Source organism: Martes martes (genome assembly GCF_963455335.1).
Source record: "Martes martes genome assembly, chromosome: 1".
Lineage (NCBI taxonomy): Eukaryota > Metazoa > Chordata > Mammalia > Carnivora > Mustelidae > Martes > Martes martes.
In genome coordinates, this window is record NC_137888.1 from 77,063,958 (window position 1) to 77,079,351 (window position 15,394).

The following is a 15,394-nucleotide window of genomic DNA, read 5'->3' on the forward strand; positions in this document are numbered from 1 at the left end:
TGAAAGTAAAAATCTAAATATTTTAAACACTTCATTTAGAACATATTTGTATTTTCAGGTTATTTTCCAAACTCGGTGCAGCCAACATGATTTAGCTTCTCTTTAAAATATTTTAAAGTATTAACTTCAAGTTGTGACCAAAACCTCCAACCTGGGAAAAGAGAAGTCAGACACGGTGAGAGATTGCAAACGAGTAGACAGGGGATCTGTTCTGACAAAGGTAAAAAAGAAACCAATTTGTTATATTATGACTTGTCCTACCTTTTACTTGGCATAGCCACTTTGGAGGTTTTGAGTAAAGATCCAGGGCGGGCTGTGTTAGGAACTTGGTTACAAATGTGCCGGCAGCTCTGTGGAAATGGACTGCTTTGCCTGAATGGTGCCCTGTTTCCCACCATGCTGGGATGAGCCTTGTGTAACAGACCTCTCTTTTGGGAAGCTCTGCAGAGAATGGTGGCCTTTAACTGTGTACTACCAGACAGGATGGTTGCAGGTGACTTATTTAGACAGCGTTTCACTCTGCTGGAGATTTGAAATCCACATGTGTCATATCGTTAGTATACTTTATGCCTATAAAATGTATGTCAAGATAGATTTTCTAAAGACTAATCCCCAAGGTGTATTGTTTAGCAGTTTGTAAATTTTGAAAGTGAAATGGAGGGGCACCTGGGGGGCCCAGTCCATTAAATGTCTGCCTTGGGCTGAGGTCATGATCCCAGGGTCCTGGGATCGAGGCCCACATCAGGCTCCCTGCTCAGGGGAAAGCCTGCCTCTCCCTCTCCCACTCCCCCTGCTGTGCTCCCTCTCTCACTGTCTCTTTCTCTCTCTGTCAAATAAGTAAATAAAATCTTAAAAAAAAAAAAAAAGTGAAATGGATATATGGCCTAAACAATTTCCTGATATTTTTTATAATTTTGTAGTCCTTTTTATTACTTCGCTAGTTAAGTAAAAGATTATCACATGACTAAATTTTGTAGGTCCCAGCAAATAAAGAGACAAAATGCTTGAATGTTTGCTGTTTCCACATTGCTTCACTACAAGGCAAAAGAACTCACATATTAATATTGTCTCATCATTTGTTCTCTGTCTGAGGTCTTAAAGCCTCTTTCAGATTTTGAGACCTCAAATTGGATGGATGTAATTGAGCCTTTTAAGTTTAGTTTATCTTCCCTAATATGGAGATTGCTAAAAAGCTGTACTGGAGGTTAAGTTGGTGATGTTAAGCGGTTAATTTTTTTTCTTTGAAATCTAGCTTCTGAAAATAGAATGAAGAAGCTTTTGCTTAATTTTATTTTGTCTTAATAGCAGTTTGCGAACAACTGTGATATAGCCTTGAGGTTGGCATAACAGGACTAAATTATTTTAATTATACAGTTCTGTTTAACATCTTTTACAAGGCTGAAAGTTTATGCGATTTTTTTTCCCCCCTAGAAATTACGAGATAGTTTCCAGGGGCTTCTTCTCTTCAGAGAAACTGTCAGCTTAGGAGATACCTCTATTATGTATACACACACACACATATAAATCTTTGTGTATGTGTTTATATATATAGGGGTGGGTAGGGAGAGAGGGAAGTAAGTTTTTACACTCAGATATATAAAGGGATCTTTCAAAAGCACAAACAAGGCAGCCTGTGTCAGGACAAATACGTAAAGAAGGCTAAGTTTGCTCTAATCTAGGAGGAGGCAAGACTAACATTCTGTGAGCCTTCCTTCTTTATCTACAAGATTAGGTGGTTGACTTAGCGCTATTTCTAAATCCTACTCTGACTCTAAGATTCCACAGTTTATTAACTGCAGAATTAAAAGTGGAAAATAAAAAAAGAAGAGTGATCTCAGTGATCACAGTGGAGCTAAGAAGCTATTAAACTAGGTTTGTAATCCTAGCCAGAGGGTTTGTTGCTGGTTGAATATTGAGTAACTACTTTCCAAACTTGAATTTCATTGCCATCCGAAGTGTCTTATTCTGGTCTTAAGGACCAATATATCTCTCATTTGAAGATGGAATTTTTAGAGAAAGTACAAGTCTTTATCATGAGTAATTTTTACCAGTTGATTTTTATAGCAGTTAATTTTATTCCATTTCAATCCATTTTTCTTTTTCTTTTGCTGTGTGAGTCATCGTGCTGAGCGTCACAGAGTATAATGTAATATCCTCAGCACCTAATAAGCTGGCAGATACATTTCCATCTGAATGTAGATGCTATGGAAAATTTAACTGAATTAGGCTATAATGCCTCACTTACTTTTAAGTGGTCCATGTTGGAAGATTAATGAAGGAGTCTTACAGCTTACTGTTATGTTTTAGAAATGCAGCAATCTGAGGCTTTGGGAGGGTAGATTATGACAAGTGCACGGCTGAAATTTAAATATGTAGGCATAATGAAAAAACAAGTGTTGCAGCCAACGAGGGAAGTGAGCAGGCTTTTGAATGTCACAGTCATTCTTTGTTGTTTTACTCTCTGTTAGCAAAATGAGGGACATCAAAATAATTGCTTACTAGTGTCAGTTAGTTTGGATGGTGACTCAGGACAGATCTTCTTTAGTTACCGTCTCATTTGCCCTTAATTAACAGTCAGGTTATAGTTTGCAGAATGTTAGACATTAATAGTTGGATGTAGCAAAGAGGCTAAAACGATAGGGTTCTAGAATGAAACTGAGAATGTATTGTGTATTTCTTTTTCAAAGTAATGAAAGCTTTAATTCTAAGGGGAAAATATATTAGACTTGTTTATATTTGACTGTCAAGTGATTTGGTTAATTTAGGGAAAGTAGTGATTTAAAGCAAACCCCCATGTTTATAGGTTTCTAAGTAAGTATTTTAAATGATGATTTTCAGATATATTACAGAAGTGGAGAGAATACTATTAATATACCATAATCCGGTGTTGAACATTTTTGATGTTTATTAATCTTGTTGCTTCTGTCATCCCACTTTTTGGGGGGGTGGGGTGAGGTGGGCTCAAGTATTTTAAAGCAAATCCTAAATAGCATATCCTGTGTAAATGCTTTAATATACCTCTTTTACATATGAAGACTTTAAAAAAAATGAGGATCTCCTTTATCTGTTTTCCTTTAGAAACATTGAAGTTTAAAGGTAACTATGAGATAGAAGAGAAAAGTAGCGCAACTATAGAAGAAGCACTTATAAAATCAGCTCTTATTATAAACTCTGTCCGGTGATTTATTATTTGAAAATTAGCCACTTTTTAGAAGCCCAACAAAAGACACGTTTAGTTTAGTTTTCTTGTTAGTTTTTTGGTTTTGTTTGGATTTTTTGTTTTTCTTTTATTTTGTTAGCAAGAGGAGGGGGTTGAATATCTATTTTCATTTTTTGGATAGCAGGCGTGTGCCATCGTGAGCCGATGAGACGAGATGCTCTGAGGCATCTTTGCTGGGAAAACATCTGTACCGCGTTCTGTAATCGGTGTCAGCCACCAGCGTCTCCCAGCAGCACTGCCAGTGGTCACTTCTCAGCTCCATTATGAATCATTAAGGAGCCACACTGCAGTGGCTTAAATCCATAGAGCTGACAGATATGCCCTGGCGTTTCCCTTACATGCCATGACCATTCAAGCAAGGGTGTCAACACGCTGTCACAGGAAGCCAGCTGAAAACGGGCAGGGTGTGATTGCTTAGAAAGTGAAATTGATGTATATAACCTGTGGAATCATCTAGATAAAATTTACCAAAAAGAATAAAGTGTTTTTTTAAGTCTGAATCTGGAAAGGTGATTAAAAACAACAGAGGAGGATTTTAGGGATGCAGGAATTGTTAAGAAGGAAGATTGCCACCCCCACCCCCCCATCTCCTGCCCATCACCCACAGAACCTTGGCATTCTCATAGGTCAAAAAAGGACCTGTCATTATTTTTCCCATGGACGAAGGAGAATTGACTTCATCGTGTTGCTTCTTGAAACATGTCTATTATTCTTACATCTTATTTATATGGCAAAGAAGATATCTCTCAGACATGTACATTACAAGGTGTTAAGAGTTTTTACTCTTTTAGAGAATAGTTATATATTGCAGTAAATAAAGATGGGTTTGCCCAAGAGTTTTTTTTTTTTTCCTCTTGCAAATAAAGCCTTAGTGCTAAAAGGCTCCTCTTGGAAACCTGCTTATAGTTCTTTTCATAGTGAAGTGTAGAGAATTGAAGATTAATTCCATTGAAATCATAAATGCACTGCAGTCTGTAGATTATCAGTTAGTCAAGATAAACACCACTGATTACTGTTGAATTATGCGTACAAATATTTACAACATTTTGGGTAATGAATTCATAAAAATAAATAATTATAATAATAGAGAACTAGTACTTAAGTTTCTGTGTATTTCTCAAATCCTGAGAGGAATATTTTCCAACTGGTTTAATGCTATTGTATAATTTAATAAGGGTAGGAAGTATTTGCAGTGCAATGTTAGCCACATTTATTTCCCTTTTAGACTTAAGAAAATCCAAGTGTAGATATCACCCTTTTGTTTCCTGGAGAAATTTCTCTTGCTACAGGACACATCAATATAGTCATAAATTCATAGTTTTAAGTATAATATGGAATTATAGTTTATGAAAGATAGTTTTTTTTAATTTCAGAAAGCTTTAAAATTCATGACTAAAATGTAAAATTAAGAATGTAGGTTTTTGTCTTAAGACTACAAATATTTGAGTCAGCTATCTTAGAAAATACTCTCACATATTGTCTGGAACGGCTATAAATTCAACTGTACTTTAATTGTTTATATCGAGTGTTTCAATTTTTTGTTTAACACCATGCTGTAGCTCTGCCTTCATAGTTAAAATATTTTAAATGAGAGATTCTTTGAAAGTGCTATTGTGACTCCCAGTTTATACCTGAAATATGAAGCTCTTTTAGAAGCAGAATGAAATGTTTATGGCGGATAAGACTTGCTGACTAATAGTTGTTGGAAACTTTCCATTTATCAAATCGTTATGTAGATGATCGCGTATTAGATCTAGCTGAGAGGAGAGTCAAAAGCCTAAGGAATCGAAAATAACACTTTGTTGGCAGACAGTGTGTTTTTAGGAAGAAGAGCTTGCTGTGAAAAATGCAGAAGGATCATACCGTTTGTCCCAACTCTGTCTTTAGCAGAGGATCTGAGAGGTGGGGCACTCTGTGTCTTCTGGGGAAGCTGTGACTCTGGAGGTCCACCTCAAAGTCTACATTCGGTTCCCCATCTTCTCCTGGTTGTGTTTGTCTTTTCCTCACTTCCTCTTTTCCCTGATGTTCCCTTTTCCTCTCTTTGCCTAGACTCAGAATGTGATATGGAGTAGAGGTCCTGCTTGGTGATTCACATGCTGACTTCCTGTTGCTTTAATACAAAACCCCACAACCGTGGCAGTGAGGGAAATACAGCACTAACAGTGAGGCTGTTCCAAGTAGCTGGGAGATTTTCATCGTTAAGAAGCTATTAATCATGGCTCTAGTCAGTCCTTTCTTTAGAGGTGTCTTCCTTTTTGATAAGGTGATATTTACTCTCTAATAGATCCAAGGACTCTTGGCTGAAGGCAGACGTTTAACTGACTGAGCCACCCAGGCATGCCCCCCATGCCCCTCCCCTAGTCCTTGTCCTTATGTGGGCCTTTGATTCTGGGTTCATTTGTAACTACTTGCTGTCCCCTGCTGCACCATGACCTGTGGGTAGTATAGAAGAGACACTGTAGCTAGGGATGGTAGAGTGGTTATTGAGACCACGTTAAGGCTTTGTTCAAACCCTGACACCACCACCTGTCAGTCATGTGACTGTTAACTAATTACTTACCTGTGTCATCATCCTGTATTTGGGGCTAATGATAGTACCTACTGAATAGGATTGTTAAGGCTTAAATGAGGGAACACATATGAAGAAGCCCTTAAAACCATGCGTAGCACACATTGTATGACAATAAATGTTGGTTGTCATTATGTGCCCAAAGACAAATTGTTGATAGAATGGAAACATATGATGTGACACACCTTAGATATTTGGAGGTCACATTCATGATTCAGAATCTTTGGCTGTTACTTGTTTAGAATTCTTTAACATTGACTAAACTGTCTTCTATAGTACCTGCATTTCTTTTACCATCAAACAATCACAGATTTGTAAAAAACTATTATATTAGTTAATTTATTTTTCAGTAAAATACTCAGTGGTCAAATGCAGGGTACAAGGACAGAGTATTAAGAGTAGTATTTCATCAGTTCTTGCTATTTAAATGAGAGGTAGTAGTGTGCTTGTTCCTATAATATGTATCAGTTTTAATTATTTTGTTTTATTTGAGTGAAACTCATATTTTATTACTATAAAATAGGTATAATATAATGTAAACATGTTTGCAATGCTGTAACCTTTCTGAATTTGTTTAAATGTTTAATAGAGTATTCCTGCCTCATGTATATATAATAAATAGACTTTTTTTTAGAAAACTATTTTTAAAATGCTTATGAAAGGTTTCCTCTTTGAAGATTTTCAAAGCTATTTACAATTCTAGTAATACTAAGAAATCATACCCAATATACTATGTTACGTCAGTATTAGAATAGGAGTTCTAAAAATACATGTTTGTAGTAGACTGAATATGCTATTGACTGGGTTTATAACTTTATCTCTCAGGTGTAACATACACTGAACAACTTAAAGCTAGGTTGAAAACAATGGCAATTAAATATAAAGACTTGTGTAAGAGGATGCCACTGACATTTCTGATAACTAAATTTGAGTATTTTTATTGAAAACACTAGAAAATGGACAGGATGCACACTGAAGCAGGAATTTCTATACGTGTAGGATATGGTTATTTCTGAAAATATCTGATCACAGTGTGCCCTTTTGCCAACCAATGATGGTTAATATTGAGTAATTACAGCATTTTCCCTTCCACTGCAAACCACCTGTGGATACATGGTAGCTTTTCTTGGAGGTCTAAATATTAAAATCATTTCAGCTTTTCTTTCAAACTATTGTTTTTATTTTACCTTAATATTTTGGGCATGATGCCTTTTCCTTTCCTGGAACCATTCCAGATAGCTCAGAATTGTCTTCATTAAATTTACGGGAACACAGATTTTTCTAAATGACATTTTAATAATTGCTACAAATAAGTGACAAAGGACCAGGAAGTTGTAGAAGGGTTGTCAGGGGCTTTTGTTTCTTTATTTTGTTTTTGGATTGTTTTTGAGGTTTTTAAAGTTTGTTTTCTTTTGGCTTTTTTGTTTGTTTTCATCAAAGATTCAGATGAAGATGTTAAGGTACCGTGCCTCTGCTCTATTTGAATTGCTGATGATGGACTCTAATTTCCTTAAGATAGACCAAAGTTCATGACAGGATCCTTACATTATAAGGCAATTAAAGACCTTCTAAATAAGTATCATTTTTAAAAAGACTTTATTTACTTATTTGACAGAAAGAGAAAGCAGGGAGAGAGGCAGAGGGAGAGAGAGAAGCGGACTCCCCACTGAGCTGGGAGCCCAATGGGGGCCTGATCCCAGGACCCTGGGATCATGACCTGAGCCAAAGGGAGATGCTTAACCCACTGAGCCACCCAGGCACCCCCACTAGGTATCATTTCTAAAAGCGAACAGAGCTCGAAAACCACACAGACTGCTATTCCCAGACAGGGTGAGTTAATATTAATTCTCAACAACAAAGAACTCTTCTTTAGGTTTCTAGGTGTGAGATTTTTTTATGCCATTGTTCACTAGCACATTTCGTGTTGTATAACCTTGAGATCAAGGAACTCCTTCGCTCTCCATCACTTACTGTGTTCTCTGTGTTCGAGAACACTTCTTTTGTCACACACTTGAAATTTAAAAGATGCATCATAAAGTATAAAAATAGGAAGTGCCCACAAAAATCCACCGTTAACAGTTGTAGAACACATTGGTCCTCGAATGCCTAAAATATAGTGCCTGAAATGATCAGAGAAGGAAAGAAAGTGAGATAATTTGAGAATTCCAAAGCTCCTTATCTTCCAAATTGCTCGAATTGAACTCTTTCCTTGCCTCTAAGTTCAAAGTTTATCTTCAGGTCTAACTGGCACTGAGCCAGGTAGAAGAAATGAGAGAAAGAAGATAAGAGGAATGGACAGAAAAACAAGCTTGTGGATGGAAGGACTTTCAGATTATTAACTGATTACTAGGTACAAGCCTCTAAAGAGGTTTGAAAAGAGTTTTTATAGCTTTTTCCTCATCATCCTTGCACCCAAAGGGTTGGCTAAGTGTATCTGGAGTATTGTGAGCTTAAATAAAGACTATCTGTAATACCTCACTACATTACATTAAGCCCTTCACATGGGAGTTACGACGTTTTCACATGTTGTATTTCCATACGGCATTTACGCATTTTCCTGTATTGCATTTCTCTCAGTCATTTATGACTGTTAATGTACTTTGCATGTGTATATCTCCCACTGTACATTTCTCTAAGCATTTACTGTTTTTTTCCCTTTGAATATTGATATGTTTTTGTTTGGCATTACACAGGAAGATTCTTTGAATAGTCAAAATAGTCATAAGAAAATTCCTCCGTTCTTTTAGACTTATCCAAATGGCAAAAATCATACATCTTCTCCCAAGCTCAGATTTTATAATAGATATTTCATTATAACAAGTTTCACACTTGCATTACATTTATATAAAAAGCAGCTCTAAACGCTGCCTGTATTCAAGATTATTTGTAACAAAGCCTGGATTGAAAGATAAACACATCTGTATTTGGAGAAATATGTGTAAATATGGGTATATGGGAAGGTAGCAGAAGTTTGTAGGTTTCCTTGCTAGAGCCACATCTGTATATTTTAGGCAGAGTATAGAAAAATCCCAGGGGCATATTAAATTAGGTATATATCCTTTCTTGCTAGAAAATAGAAAAAAAAATACCCTACCTATAAATGCACACTATTATTTAAAAAAGATTTCCTGTTTATAGTTGGGATATTTAAAATTTTGATATAATATAAAAAGATGAACATGTTTTGATTAGTTACTTATTGAAACATTATATCAGAGCAGGGGACCGTATGGTATGCTGTTTACTGGAAAAACCACTAATCAGAAAATTCATTTTGGTGATGATCTAGCATATTCAATAGTTAGTAAAATTTAATTTTATTTTTCCACATTCATATTTTTATGAAAATTGGTCTTAATTTAATGGGCAAATAATTGCTTTTTCCTTTCACAAATGTTAATTTCCACATGTGTTTCTGTGAAAGGTATGTTTCATGTCTTTGATTTAAAAATGTGATCTAGTGTAGCTTTGTAACTTAATCGAGTAAGAAAAGACTTAAATTGGTATTTCTCTAAAATGCTTAACTTCATTTCAAAATGATCAACCCAGTCAGTTTGAAGGGTTTAGTTGTTTGATGTCAAATAATTGATTGACTTACTACTTTGTCTTTCAACTGCTCTTTGACACCCTAACCTGCTTCAATACAGGGATCCTATTTTTTTTTTTAAGATTTTATTTATTTATTTGACAGAGAGAGACCATGAGTATGCAGAGAGGCAGGCGGGGGCGGGGGTGGGGGTGGAAGCAGGCTCCCTGCTGAGCAGAGAGGCCAAGGCGGGGCTCGATCCCAGCACTCTGGGATCACGACCCGAGTTGAAGGCAGAGGCCTCAACCCACTGAGCCACCCAGGTGCCCCGGGATCCTATTTTTTGAGGCAGGAACATATTAGGCATTGGGCGTATTTGTCAATTGGTTTAGAAACAACCTTAGTGTAACTAAGTAGCCATAACACACTCCTTAGTTACCCCAAGGAAGGTATATTTAGATTTGTTTAGTAAGCAGAGGTGGCAATGTTTAATCAAGTAAGCAATATAAGTATGACATGGTTTGCCTTTAAACCCACTTGGCAATAGAAGGAGCCAAATGGAAAACTAGCTGACCATTCTAGCTGACCATTCTTACCCTGTTTGTCTTACGCAGTGGTTAAACCAAATGCCACTTAAGACAATGATTTATTAAGGGAAAAGAAACATTTTTCTTTCCTAAAATCATAATGTAACATCATGAATGATGACTCTGTGATGGAATATTTGTCCCTTGCCACATAATATTTTTAAGAAGGGACAAAAGCTGGAGAAATCATACATTGTATTTGTAAAAGGAGCTAGAGAGAATGGAAGTAAGACTTTTCTGCCCCTTCCTTAAAGCTGCAAGTAATTTGAAATGTGAAAGAGAAAAATAAAACTTGGAAAATCCAAAACAAATGGGAAAACTGTGCTTTTTTAGAAGCTCATTTTCAGTTTTATACTGCTTCTCTTGTCCATGAATTCTTTTGGATATGTATCCCAGGCGACTATGCAGACTGCATTTTATCTTTAATATTTTCCATTTTGAAGCTAGTTGTCCTCAATGGCAGAATATAAGTGGGATTTGGATAGGTGCCCTGTTCTGATAGTTCTTCTTATTTCGTCAGGCAGGATCTAGCTCTTACTTATTTTCCTTGCCTTTTAAATTCAGTTTCTGTTACCCTACTATTTTCTGCAACTTTATTTGGTTTTGTTTGCTTTAGCATTCTTAGTTCTATAATGCTGTTTTATTTTGCCTGTCATTGTGTACTTAGTCTCCCACTGAGTCTCCCACTAACCTCTCCTTCAAGGAGTGTTTCTCGCATGAGAGACAGAGGGGCTACCCTTCCAGTCAGCCCCAGAAGGGAAGACCTGCTTGATGCCACCTCTGGATTCTAGGAGCCCAGACAACAAGGGCTCTCCTTGAAGGTGGTATCAGTGTTTTGCTTTGGTACAAGTTTCTACCAGATTTCTCTGAAATCTCTTTCTATTAGCCACCAAAAGCCTCTCCATCAGATTACTTGCCAATAATGATTTTGTAGGAACTGATTTGCCTTGACGAGTCCCGCGTTCTTTGACAAGTCCTGCTGTGGGATGGAGCGTGGCAGTCCACCTTAACTCGGGGATTCTTTAGAAGCTACACAGAACCGCTAAAGGAGCTCATGATTTCAGCAGGGGTATTCACAAGCCCCAGGGTTTTATTTAATTCCACTTGGGCAGTTTTCTGGAGAGTACGTCCATAACATACAGAGGTGTCTATGACCCTCCTCATGAATAGAGAATACATTAGATTAAATTAGATGAGCTGGTGTAAAGGATCCATTGTAACAAGATCAACAAAGGTTTGTTATCCCTGTGGAATAACTGCCATGGGACTAATTCCCGAGTGTCCGCTCTTGAGCTGTTTTCGGAGGAATCCTCTGGGCAGTTCTGCATTGTATTGATGCTGAGGCTGCGAGATGAATGCTTTTTAGTATGTAGATGTGTTATAATACACTTCACGGTTCTTTTACCTTGAAAACTGTGTTGCTGTCATGTAGGAAAAAGAACAGGAGCGAAAATGATTCAGAGAGTGTCCCTTTGATTTGTGACGAAGAGAGAGAGATGTTACCTTCATTTACTTCAGATTTCCTTTTTTTAAAAGATTTTATTTATTTATTTATTTGTCAGAGAGAGAGAGAAAGAAGGCACAAGCTGGCAGAGTGGCAGGCAGAGGCAGGCTCCCTGATGAGCAAGGAGCCCAATGTGAGACTTGATCCCAGGACCCTGGGATCATGATCTGAGCCAAAGGCAGCGGCCCCACCGATTGATTGAGCCACACAGGCATCCCTCAGATTTCCTTTTTACGTGATGGCCATTGAGCAGATGTATACTGTGCTCCTAGCACCTGAGTAAATCCATGCCAGTAAAGGGAGGTTTAGATTTATTATTTGTTAGAATTATTGTTTAGTTAGATTAAATGAGAATTTACTTTGAAACGTGTTGATCATTTGGGTAACAGAATGACAAACATTTTCATACTGCTTTTCAAAATGTAAAATGTAAGTAATATGCATTTGAATTATTATAGACACCATATGCCTGGTATACAACAGAAGTCCACGTTTTATTTTAAGGAAGTGACGCTTGAGAGGGGGTGGTGGATGGAGGTCGGCTCTAGCGAACCCTGCTCGGAGGAAATGCTTCTTAGTGGAGCAGGTACCTATCATTGTACTTTTTGTCCATAGACCCAGGTATACTAATTAATTTTTTTAAAATTCATTTATTTATTTGATGGAGAGAGAAATCACAAGTATGCAGAGAGATAGGCAGAGAGAGAGGGGGAAGCAGGCTCCCTGCTGGGCAGAGAGCCTGATGTGGGACTCAATCCCAGGACCCCGACATCATGACCTGAGCCGAAGACAGAGGTTTAACCCACGGAGTCACCTAGGCGCTCCTTTAAAAAGTATTTCTCATATGTCAAATAAGCCTTACCCCCCATGAGCGTTGTTCCCTGTTTTTTGCCTGGCTAAAGAATTACAGAAAAGTAATTGAAGATAAAATGTACACAGTTTGAAAAGAATACAAACTAAGTTCAAGTGATTTTTAGAAGTTACATTTTTTTAAAAATTACATTTCATTGTCAATTTTAAAACGAGCAACATTAATGACAATAATGGTGATACTCTAAGTATCCCATCTCAGAACCCATCTCAGAAAAGAAACTGAAGAACAGCTAGATTACAGCCACAGTGTTTTAACATCCCGAAGGCAGCATTGACACGGTGCTGGTTGTTGAACCAAATCAGAAGGCCCCCAAGCAGGTTGTTTCCAACGCTCACTGGCAGGTGCAGAGTTTATAGGATGTTTGCTTTCCAACTTTTGACTTTAAAACTTGAAATCGCAATCTGCAGAGGGGGAGGACCTTATCGCTTGATGAAACAGACATTCTTTTGTGTTGCTTGGGAAATGTCTTGATTTTATAAACCCGTGCCGTCAGGTGTTTATAATTCTGAACTTTGTACCATTAGATAGGCCGTGTCCGGAGTTGGCCAATTGTTTGTCTGAGTATCGCTTACACACTGGATTCTTTACTGGGCGTGTTCTCATAAAGTTTATTTAGATAAATATTATTTACTCTTTAGGCCTGAAAAGAGGACCAAGTAATGATGGTATAATTTTCAGAATTACTTATACTTTTTAAAGTAATGCAAGAGAGGTTACACATCTCTAGTAGGAATCTCAGAATGCTAACCCTTTCTATTTGGTAGCAATACTTAGTTTCAGGATTTGCATCTGTGTTGTAATTTGGAAGGTAAATAGCTTAAGGTTTGTTTACTTTTTTTTTTTTAATGAATTTTTAAGGTATTTTGAAATACATTTTTCCCCCAAGCATGTTTCTTCTTGTATTTAGGCTTTTCTTTGGTTAAATCTTCCAAGAGCCATCATTATCTTAAATAAAGTACTCTCTAGCCCTCTTTGATGGGAGAGAAAATGTTCACAAGGGAAGACAGGACAATTTATAGGGCTGGTACTCTTATATACTTTGTAATATTTTAACTCAGATGATTTTCTATGATTAAGAAAATTAGCCTCCTCTTTCCTAACACCTACTTTCTTTCATCTAAAATCTTTAGATTTTAACTCAGTTAAAATCTTTCAATTATAAATAATCATACCATTTCTGAATAGTCAAAGGTATGCTATATTAAGGTATTAAGTATAATATCAGCACCTTTCCCACGTGAATGGATAATTCTATGCTCAACTGATGAAGGAATAAATAATTTTTGATTTTCATCAGTCATAGGATAACTTCCTTTTATACATAATGAATCATTTCACATCATAATGGATTGAGCCTTTCAAAAAACACATTTTAAATGTGTCACTTGCTTTTTACACTGATATCGAAAGGAGTATAATCTGGCAACTGCATAATAGAATTTCTACAAAACATTAATATTTATCTTCTGGGTCACCACTTGAAGACTAATAGCACTATGTCCAGAATTCTTGTCATGGACGATGTTAGTAAAACAGTAATAAAAGTGATAGAGTAGTTCACTATTTTATATTCTGTGGCTGGTTATGGTCATCTGGCTAGAGTCTAACCCATATTAATCCCTTGAGTCAACAGTCAGGAACATTCAATGATGTACTTAAAATACTTTTTAACATGTGGTATTTAGAGTGTTTAGAATGTCAAAGGATCCTTTGTAATGATCTTCCCCTTGAGTAATTCAAAAGATATTTTTAAAAGTTATTTTTCAAAGAGCACAGTGTTTGAAGACTTTCAGAAAATATAAATCTACTAGAGTACTTTGGGAAAAAAAAAAAGTTCAGTTCTAGAAAAAAAAAAAATCACACCATACACTGAAGTGATATATTACTCAAATAATCTCTAAAAATTTCAAGAAAACAGAGCATGTGTTCATTTTTGGTTGAGAAAAGGAACTTTTCTTTTTTTCCGAACAAGAGAATGTGTTTGATGCTCCCTTAGGGAGCTACACTCCTCTCTATAATTGTGTTTTTCACATTTTATGTTCAAATGTAAATGACTAAAGAGAAAGCATGACATGTTCATATTTTTCACAGAACATATTAAATCCTGTTTCTATGGCAACCACTTTTAATTGGCAAATCCCGTTCTTGTCAGTACTCGCAAGCTTATTTTTCTTGGGTACATTGAATTGTTAGAAATTCTTCCAGAAGTAAAAGTTCAATCTGGCATCGTTCTTGGGCATGAAGGATGTTCACTGGCACAGGTTTATTTTATTAAATAATTTCGCTGTAGTACGTTTGTGTCTTGGGTTGCTGTAGAGGCGATACACCTACCCCAACGACCTATTGTGTATCAAGAAACCTGCGAGGTTTTGGGGCAGGCATTCAGACGGGCAAACTGAGGATGGTGACGTGTGCTGGTTCACACAGGTGAAGGGGGAAGCTGTCTGCCCTGGCAAAACAGAGTTGGGAAAAAAATTAAAATCTTTTGGGGCTGTATTTCAGATGTTTAAAACGGTGTTATCTGGGGTTCCTTGTGGCCCTGACTTTAATAGTGCAGAGTAGATTGATTTATTAAAAACAAACAGAGTTTGCTGCTTGCTTCTCATAAATTTTATCTCTTGAATCAATGTGGTACAAAATGTTGAAGCAGGTATTTGGTAAGTTGGTTCTGCTACTGCAGTGTTATAAAAATAGATTAAGTAAACAGACACAGCAGGCCAGTGCAGCTTGGATTTTGAACTCTTCTGAGACCCGGTATAGCTTTAATAGTTTATTGGTCTGGGGAGAAAGAAATATGAATCCCCAATGTAATTTTAATATTATATAATGAAAGAAGAATGATTTTACAGCATGGAATCAGGTGTTGTAACTATTATAATTCTTTCAGAGAGCTTTATCCAAAAGCTTCCATTTTTAAGCTATTCTGGTCTACTATTCCGGTCTGCTGTGTATTTTTTTTTTTTTTTGCCTTTGCTATTTTTGTATGACTGCAGCAGCATAACCCTGCACCAAGCGCAAGACGGCATTGCAGTTGGTGTCGAATATAAAACTGTTATTAAACGAAAGCTAAGAAAGCAAATCCTTGGAAAGAAAGGAGTTGTCCACATTGAAGAC

At 36.7% G+C, this 15,394-nt stretch overlaps 1 protein-coding gene across 5 annotated transcripts in view; it reads left to right on the forward strand.

The window, feature by feature from the left end:
* The window catches only part of MBNL1 (muscleblind like splicing regulator 1), a 175,314-nt gene that overhangs the window by 94,991 nt on the left and 64,929 nt on the right, over positions 1-15,394 (forward strand). For 2 of the 5 annotated variants that reach the window (XM_080798681.1, XM_080798682.1), the window contains exon 1: positions 59-220. The exons of the other annotated variants lie outside the window; for them this stretch is intronic. The gene's annotated coding sequence lies outside the window, so the exon portion shown is untranslated. Of the gene's footprint in view, positions 1-58; positions 221-15,394 lie in introns of those variants that run through there. 5 annotated transcript variants of the gene reach the window in all.